This window comes from Hyla sarda, chromosome 8, assembly GCF_029499605.1.
Source record: "Hyla sarda isolate aHylSar1 chromosome 8, aHylSar1.hap1, whole genome shotgun sequence".
NCBI classification, from domain to species: Eukaryota; Metazoa; Chordata; class Amphibia; order Anura; family Hylidae; genus Hyla; species Hyla sarda.
The window spans coordinates 15,418,962-15,428,039 of record NC_079196.1 but is presented as its reverse complement, the minus strand read 5'-3'; positions in this window follow the sequence as shown (position 1 = coordinate 15,428,039).

Sequence of the window (9,078 nt, the reverse complement as noted above, 5' to 3'; positions counted from 1 at the left end):
TGATGACCCCTCCAATACTGCCCCCTGTAGTACCCACTAATAATGATGACCCCTCAATACTGCCCCCTGTAGTACCCCACTAATAATGATGACCCTTCCAATACTGCCCCCTGTAGTACCCACTAATAATGATGACCCCTCCAATACTGCCCCCTGTAGTACCCCACTAATAATGATGACCCCTCCAATACTGCCCCCTGTAGTACCCACTAATAATGATGACCCTTCCAATACTGCCCCCTGTAGTACCCCACTAATAATGATGACCCCTCCAATACTGCCCCCTGTGGTACCCCACTAATAATGATGACCCTTCCAATACTGCCCCCTGTGGTACCCCACTAATAATGATGACCCTCCAATACTGCCCCCTGTAGTACCCACTAATAATGATGACCCTTCCAATACTGCCCCCTGTAGTACCCACTAATAATGATGACCCCTCCAATACTGCCCCCTGTAGTACCCCACTAATAATGATGACCCTTCCAATACTGCCCCCTGTAGTACCCCACTAATAATGATGACCCTTTCAATACTGCCCCCTGTAGTACCCACTAATAATGATGACCCTTCCAATACTGCCCCCTGTAGTACCTCACTAATAATGATGACCCTTCCAATACTGCCCCCTGTAGTACCTCACTAATAATGATGACCCCTCCAATACTGCCCCCTGTAGTACCCCACTAATAATGATGACCCTTCCAATACTGCCCCCTGTAGTACCCCACTAATAATGATGACCCCTCCAATACTGCCCCCTGTAGTACCCCACTAATAATGATGACCCCTCCAATACTGCCCCCTGTAGTACCCCACTAATAATGATGACCCTTCCAATACTGCCCCCTGTAGTACCCACTAATAATGATGACCCTTCCAATACTGCCCCCTGTAGTACCCACTAATAATGATGACCCCTCCAATACTGCCCCCTGTAGTACCCCACTAATAATGATGACCCTTCCAATACTGCCCCCTGTAGTACCCCACTAATAATGATGACCCTTTCAATACTGCCCCCTGTAGTACCCCACTAATAATGATGACCCTTTCAATACTGCCCCCTGTAGTACCCCACTAATAATGATGACCCTTCCAATACTGCCCCCTGTAGTACCCCACTAATAATGATGACCCTTCCAATACTGCCCCCTGTAGTACCTCACTAATAATGATGACCCTTCCAATACTGCCCCCTGTAGTACCCCACTAATAATGATGACCCCTCCAATACTGCCCCCTGTAGTACCCCACTAATAATGATGACCCCTCCAATACTGCCCCCTGTAGTACCCCACTAATAATGATGACCCTTTCAATACTGCCCCCTGTAGTACCCCACTAATAATGATGACCCTTCCAATACTGCCCCCTGTAGTACCCCACTAATAATGATGACCCTTCCAATACTGCCCCCTGTAGTACCCACTAATAATGATGACCCCTCCAATACTGCCCCCTGTAGTACCCACTAATAATGATGACCCTTCCAATACTGCCCCCTGTAGTACCCACTAATAATGATGACCCCTCCAATACTGCCCCCTGTAGTACCCCACTAATAATGATGACCCTTCCAATACTGCCCCCTGTAGTACCCCACTAATAATGATGACCCTTTCAATACTGCCCCCTGTAGTACCCACTAATAATGATGACCCTTCCAATACTGCCCCCTGTAGTACCCACTAATAATGATGACCCTTCCAATACTGCCCCCTGTAGTACCCCACTAATAATGATGACCCTTCCAATACTGCCCCCTGTAGTACCCCACTAATAATGATGACCCCTCCAATACTGCCCCCTGTAGTACCCCACTAATAATGATGACCCTTCCAATACTGCCCCCTGTAGTACCCACTAATAATGATGACCCTTCCAATACTGCCCCCTGTAGTACCCACTAATAATGATGACCCCTCCAATACTGCCCCCTGTAGTACCCCACTAATAATGATGACCCTTCCAATACTGCCCCCTGTAGTACCCCACTAATAATGATGACCCTTTCAATACTGCCCCCTGTAGTACCCCACTAATAATGATGACCCTTTCAATACTGCCCCCTGTAGTACCCCACTAATAATGATGACCCTTCCAATACTGCCCCCTGTAGTACCCCACTAATAATGATGACCCCTCCAATACTGCCCCCTGTAGTACCCCACTAATAATGATGACCCCTCCAATACTGCCCCCTGTAGTACCCCACTAATAATGATGACCCCTCCAATACTGCCCCCTGTAGTACCCACTAATAATGATGACCCTTCCAATACTGCCCCCTGTAGTACCCCACTAATAATGATGACCCTTCCAATACTGCCCCCTGTAGTACCCCACTAATAATGATGACCCCCTCCAATACTGCCCCCTGTAGTACCCCACTAATAATGATGACCCTTCCAATACTGCCCCCTGTAGTACCCACTAATAATGATGACCCTTCCAATACTGCCCCCTGTAGTACCCACTAATAATGATGACCCCTCCAATACTGCCCCCTGTAGTACCCCACTAATAATGATGACCCCTCCAATACTGCCCCCTGTAGTACCCCACTAATAATGATGACCCTTTCAATACTGCCCCCTGTAGTACCCCACTAATAATGATGACCTTCCAATACTGCCCCCTGTAGTACCCCACTAATAATGATGACCCTTCCAATACTGCCCCCTGTAGTACCCCACTAATAATGATGACCCTTCCAATACTGCCCCCTGTAGTACCCCACTAATAATGAGGACCCCTCCAATACTGCCCCCTGTAGTACCCCACTAATAATGATGACCCTTCCAATACTGCCCCCTGTGGTACCCCACTAATAATGATGACCCTTCCAATACTGCCCCCTGTAGTACCCCACTAATAATGATGACCCCTCAATACTGCCCCCTGTAGTACCCCACTAATAATGATGACCCCTCCAATACTGCCCCCTGTAGTACCCCACTAATAATGATGACCCCTCCAATACTGCCCCCTGTAGTACCCCACTAATAATGATGACCCCTCCAATACTGCCCCCTGTAGTACCCACTAATAATGATGACCCTTCCAATACTGCCCCCTGTAGTACCTCACAAGTAATAGTGACCCCTCCAATACTGCCCCCTGTGGTACCCCACTAATAATGATGACCCCTCCAATACTGCCCCCTGTGGTACCCCACTAATAATGATGACCCTTCCAATACTGCCCCCTGTGGTACCCCACTAATAATGATGACCCTCCAATACGGCCCCCTGTAGTACCCACTAATAATGATGACCCCTCCAATACTGCCCCCTGTAGTACCCCACTAATAATGATGACCCTTCCAATACTGCCCCCTGTAGTACCCCACTAATAATGATGACCCTTCCAATACTGCCCCCTGTAGTACCCCACTAATAATGATGACCCTTTCAATACTGCCCCCTGTAGTACCCACTAATAATGATGACCCTTCCAATACTGCCCCCTGTAGTACCCCACTAATAATGATGACCCTTCCAATACTGCCCCCTGTAGTACCCCACTAATAATGATGACCCTTCCAATACTGCCCCCTGTAGTACCCCACTAATAATGATGACCCCTCCAATACTGCCCCCTGTAGTACCCCACTAATAATGATGACCCTTCCAATACTGCCCCCTGTAGTACCCACTAATAATGATGACCCTTCCAATACTGCCCCCTGTAGTACCCACTAATAATGATGACCCCTCCAATACTGCCCCCTGTAGTACCCCACTAATAATGATGACCCTTCCAATACTGCCCCCTGTAGTACCCCACTAATAATGATGACCCTTTCAATACTGCCCCCTGTAGTACCCCACTAATAATGATGACCCTTTCAATACTGCCCCCTGTAGTACCCCACTAATAATGATGACCCTTCCAATACTGCCCCCTGTAGTACCCCACTAATAATGATGACCCTTCCAATACTGCCCCCTGTAGTACCCACTAATAATGATGACCCTTCCAATACTGCCCCCTGTAGTACCCACTAATAATGATGACCCCTCCAATACTGCCCCCTGTAGTACCCCACTAATAATGATGACCCCTCCAATACTGCCCCCTGTAGTACCCCACTAATAATGATGACCCTTTCAATACTGCCCCCTGTAGTACCCCACTAATAATGATGACCCTTCCAATACTGCCCCCTGTAGTACCCCACTAATAATGATGACCCTTCCAATACTGCCCCCTGTAGTACCCACTAATAATGATGACCCCTCCAATACTGCCCCCTGTAGTACCCACTAATAATGATGACCCTTCCAATACTGCCCCCTGTAGTACCCACTAATAATGATGACCCCTCCAATACTGCCCCCTGTAGTACCCCACTAATAATGATGACCCTTCCAATACTGCCCCCTGTAGTACCCCACTAATAATGATGACCCTTTCAATACTGCCCCCTGTAGTACCCACTAATAATGATGACCCTTCCAATACTGCCCCCTGTAGTACCCACTAATAATGATGACCCTTCCAATACTGCCCCCTGTAGTACCCCACTAATAATGATGACCCTTCCAATACTGCCCCCTGTAGTACCCCACTAATAATGATGACCCTTCCAATACTGCCCCCTGTAGTACCCCACTAATAATGATGACCCCCTCCAATACTGCCCCCTGTAGTACCCCACTAATAATGATGACCCTTCCAATACTGCCCCCTGTAGTACCCACTAATAATGATGACCCTTCCAATACTGCCCCCTGTAGTACCCACTAATAATGATGACCCCTCCAATACTGCCCCCTGTAGTACCCCACTAATAATGATGACCCTTCCAATACTGCCCCCTGTAGTACCCCACTAATAATGATGACCCTTTCAATACTGCCCCCTGTAGTACCCCACTAATAATGATGACCCTTTCAATACTGCCCCCTGTAGTACCCACTAATAATGATGACCCTTCCAACACTGCCCCCTGTAGTACCCACTAATAATGATGACCCCTCCAATACTGCCCCCTGTAGTACCCCACTAATAATGATGACCCCTCCAATACTGCCCCCTGTAGTACCCCACTAATAATGATGACCCTTTCAATACTGCCCCCTGTAGTACCCCACTAATAATGATGACCCTTCCAATACTGCCCCCTGTAGTACCCCACTAATAATGATGACCCTTCCAATACTGCCCCCTGTAGTACCCCACTAATAATGATGACCCTTCCAATACTGCCCCCTGTAGTACCCCACTAATAATGAGGACCCCTCCAATACTGCCCCCTGTAGTACCCCACTAATAATGATGACCCTTCCAATACTGCCCCCTGTGGTACCCCACTAATAATGATGACCCTTCCAATACTGCCCCCTGTAGTACCCCACTAATAATGATGACCCTTCCAATACTGCCCCCTGTAGTACCCCACTAATAATGATGACCCCTCCAATACTGCCCCCTGTAGTACCCACTAATAATGATGACCCTTCCAATACTGCCCCCTGTAGTACCCACTAATAATGATGACCCCTCCAATACTGCCCCCTGTAGTACCCCACTAATAATGATGACCCTTCCAATACTGCCCCCTGTAGTACCCCACTAATAATGATGACCCTTTCAATACTGCCCCCTGTAGTACCCACTAATAATGATGACCCCTCCAATACTGCCCCCTGTAGTACCCACTAATAATGATGACCCCTCCAATACTGCCCCCTGTAGTACCCCACTAATAATGATGACCCTTCCAATACTGCCCCCTGTAGTACCCCACTAATAATGATGACCCCTCCAATACTGCCCCCTGTAGTACCCCACTAATAATGATGACCCCTCCAATACTGCCCCCTGTAGTACCCACTAATAATGATGACCCTTCCAATACTGCCCCCTGTAGTACCCCACTAATAATGATGACCCTTCCAATACTGCCCCCTGTAGTACCCCACTAATAATGATGACCCCTCCAATACTGCCCCCTGTAGTACCCACTAATAATGATGACCCTTCCAATACTGCCCCCTGTAGTACCCCACTAATAATGATGACCCCTCCAATACTGCCCCCTGTAGTACCCACTAATAATGATGACCCTTTCAATACTGTCCCCTGTGGTACCCCACTAATAATGATGACCCTTTCAATACTGCCCCCTGTAGTACCCCACTAATAATGATGACCCTTCCAATACTGCCCCCTGTGATACCCCACTAATAATGATGACCCTTTCAATACTGCCCCCTGTAGTACCCACTAATAATGATGACCCTTCCAATACTGCCCCCTGTGATACCCACTAATAATGATGACCCCTCCAATACTGCCCCCTGTGGTACCCACTAATAATGATGACCCTTCCAATACTGCCCCCTGTGATACCCACTAATAATGAGGACCCCTCCAATACTGCCCCCTGTAGTACCCACTAATAATGATGACCCTTCCAATACTGCCCCCTGTGGTACCCACTAATAATGATGACCCCTCCAATACTGCCCCCTGTAGTACCCACTAATAATGATGACCCTTCCAATACTGCCCCCTGTAGTACCCACTAATAATGATGACCCTTCCAATACTGCCCCCTGTAGTACCCCACTAATAATGATGACCCTTCCAATACTGCCCCCTGTAGTACCCACTAATAATGATGACCCCTCCAATACTGCCCCCTGTAGTACCCCACTAATAATGATGACCCTTCCAATACTGCCCCCTGTAGTACCCCACTAATAATGATGACCCTTTCAATACTGCCCCCTGTAGTACCCACTAATAATGATGACCCCTCCAATACTACCCCCTGTAGTACCCCACTAATAATGATGACCCTTCCAATACTGCCCCCTGTAGTACCCACTAATAATGATGACCCCTCCAATACTGCCCCCTGTAGTACCCCACTAATAATGATGACCCTTCCAATACTGCCCCCTGTAGTACCCCACTAATAATGATGACCCCTCCAATACTGCCCCCTGTAGTACCCCACTAATAATGATGACCCCTCCAATACTGCCCCCTGTAGTACCCACTAATAATGATGACCCTTCCAATACTGCCCCCTGTAGTACCCCACTAATAATGATGACCCCTCCAATACTGCCCCCTGTAGTACCCACTAATAATGATGACCCCTCCAATACTGCCCCCTGTAGTACCCCACTAATAATGATGACCCTTCCAATACTGCCCCCTGTAGTACCCCACTAATAATGATGACCCCTCCAATACTGCCCCCTGTAGTACCCCACTAATAATGATGACCCTTCCAATACTGCCCCCTGTAGTACCCACTAATAATGATGACCCCTCCAATACTGCCCCCTGTAGTACCCCACTAATAATGATGACCCTTCCAATACTGCCCCCTGTAGTACCCACTAAAAATGATGACCCCTCCAATACTGCCCCCTGTAGTACCCACTAATAATGATGACCCTTCCAATACTGCCCCCTGTAGTACCCCACTAATAATGATGACCCCTCCAATACTGCCCCCTGTAGTACCCACTAATAATGATGACCCTTTCAATACTGTCCCCTGTGGTACCCACTAATAATGATGACCCCTCCAATACTGCCCCCTGTGGTACCCTACTAATAATGATGACCCTTTCAATACTGCCCCCTGTAGTACCCCACTAATAATGATGACCCTTCCAATACTGCCCCCTGTGATACCCCACTAATAATGATGACCCTTTCAATACTGCCCCCTGTAGTACCCCACTAATAATGATGACCCTTCCAATACTGCCCCCTGTAGTACCCCACTAATAATGATGACCCTTCCAATACTGTCCCCTGTAGTACCCACTAATAATGATGACCCTTCCAATACTGCCCCCTGTAGTACCCCACTAATAATGATGACCCCTCCAATACTGCCCCCTGTGGTACCCACTAATAATGATGACCCTTCCAATACTGCCCCCTGTGATACCCACTAATAATGAGGACCCCTCCAATACTGTCCCCTGTAGTACCCACTAATAATGATGACCCTTCCAATACTGCCCCCTGTGGTACCCACTAATAATGATGACCCTTCCAATACTGCCCCCTGTAGTACCCCATTAATAATGAGGACCCTTCCAATACTGCCCCCTGTAGTACCCCACTAATAATGATGACCCTTCCAATACTGCTCCCTGTGGTACCCCACTAATAATGATGACCCCTCCAATACTGCCCCCTGTAGTACCCCATTAATAATGATGACCCCTCAATACTGCCCCCTGTGGTACCCCACTAATAATGATGACCCTTCCAATACTGCCCCCTGTAGTACCCACTAATAATGATGACCCCTCCAATACTGTCCCCTGTAGTACCCCACTAATAATGATGACCCTTTCAATACTGCCCCCTGTAGTACCCCACTAATAATGATGACCCTTCCAATACTGCCCCCTGTAGTACCCCACTAATAATGATGACCCTTTCAATACTGCCCCCTGTAGTACCCCACTAATAATGATGACCCTTCCAATACTGCCCCCTGTAGTACCCCACTAATAATGATGACCCTTCCAATACTGCCCCCTGTGATACCCACTAATAATGATGACCCCTCCAATACTGCCCCCTGTAGTACCCCACTAATAATGATGACCCCTCCAATACTGCCCCTGTGATACCCACTAATAATGATGACCCCTCCAATACTGCCCCCTGTGGTACCCACTAATAATGATGACCCCTCCAATACTGCCCCCTGTAGTACCCCACTAATAATGATGACCCCTCCAATACTGCCCCCTGTGGTACCCCACTAATAATGATGACCCTTCCAATACTGCCCCCTGTGATACCCACTAATAATGATGACCCTCCAATACTGCCCCCTGTGGTACCCCACTAATAATGATGACCCTTCCAATACTGCCCCCTGTGATACCCACTAATAATGATGACCCTCCAATACTGCCCCCTGTAGTACCCCACTAATAATGATGACCCTCCAATACTGCCCCTGTGATACCCACTAATAATGATGACCCCTCCAATACTGCCCCCTGTGGTACCCACTAATAATGATGACCCTTCCAATACTGCCCCCTGTAGTACCCCACTAATAATGATGAC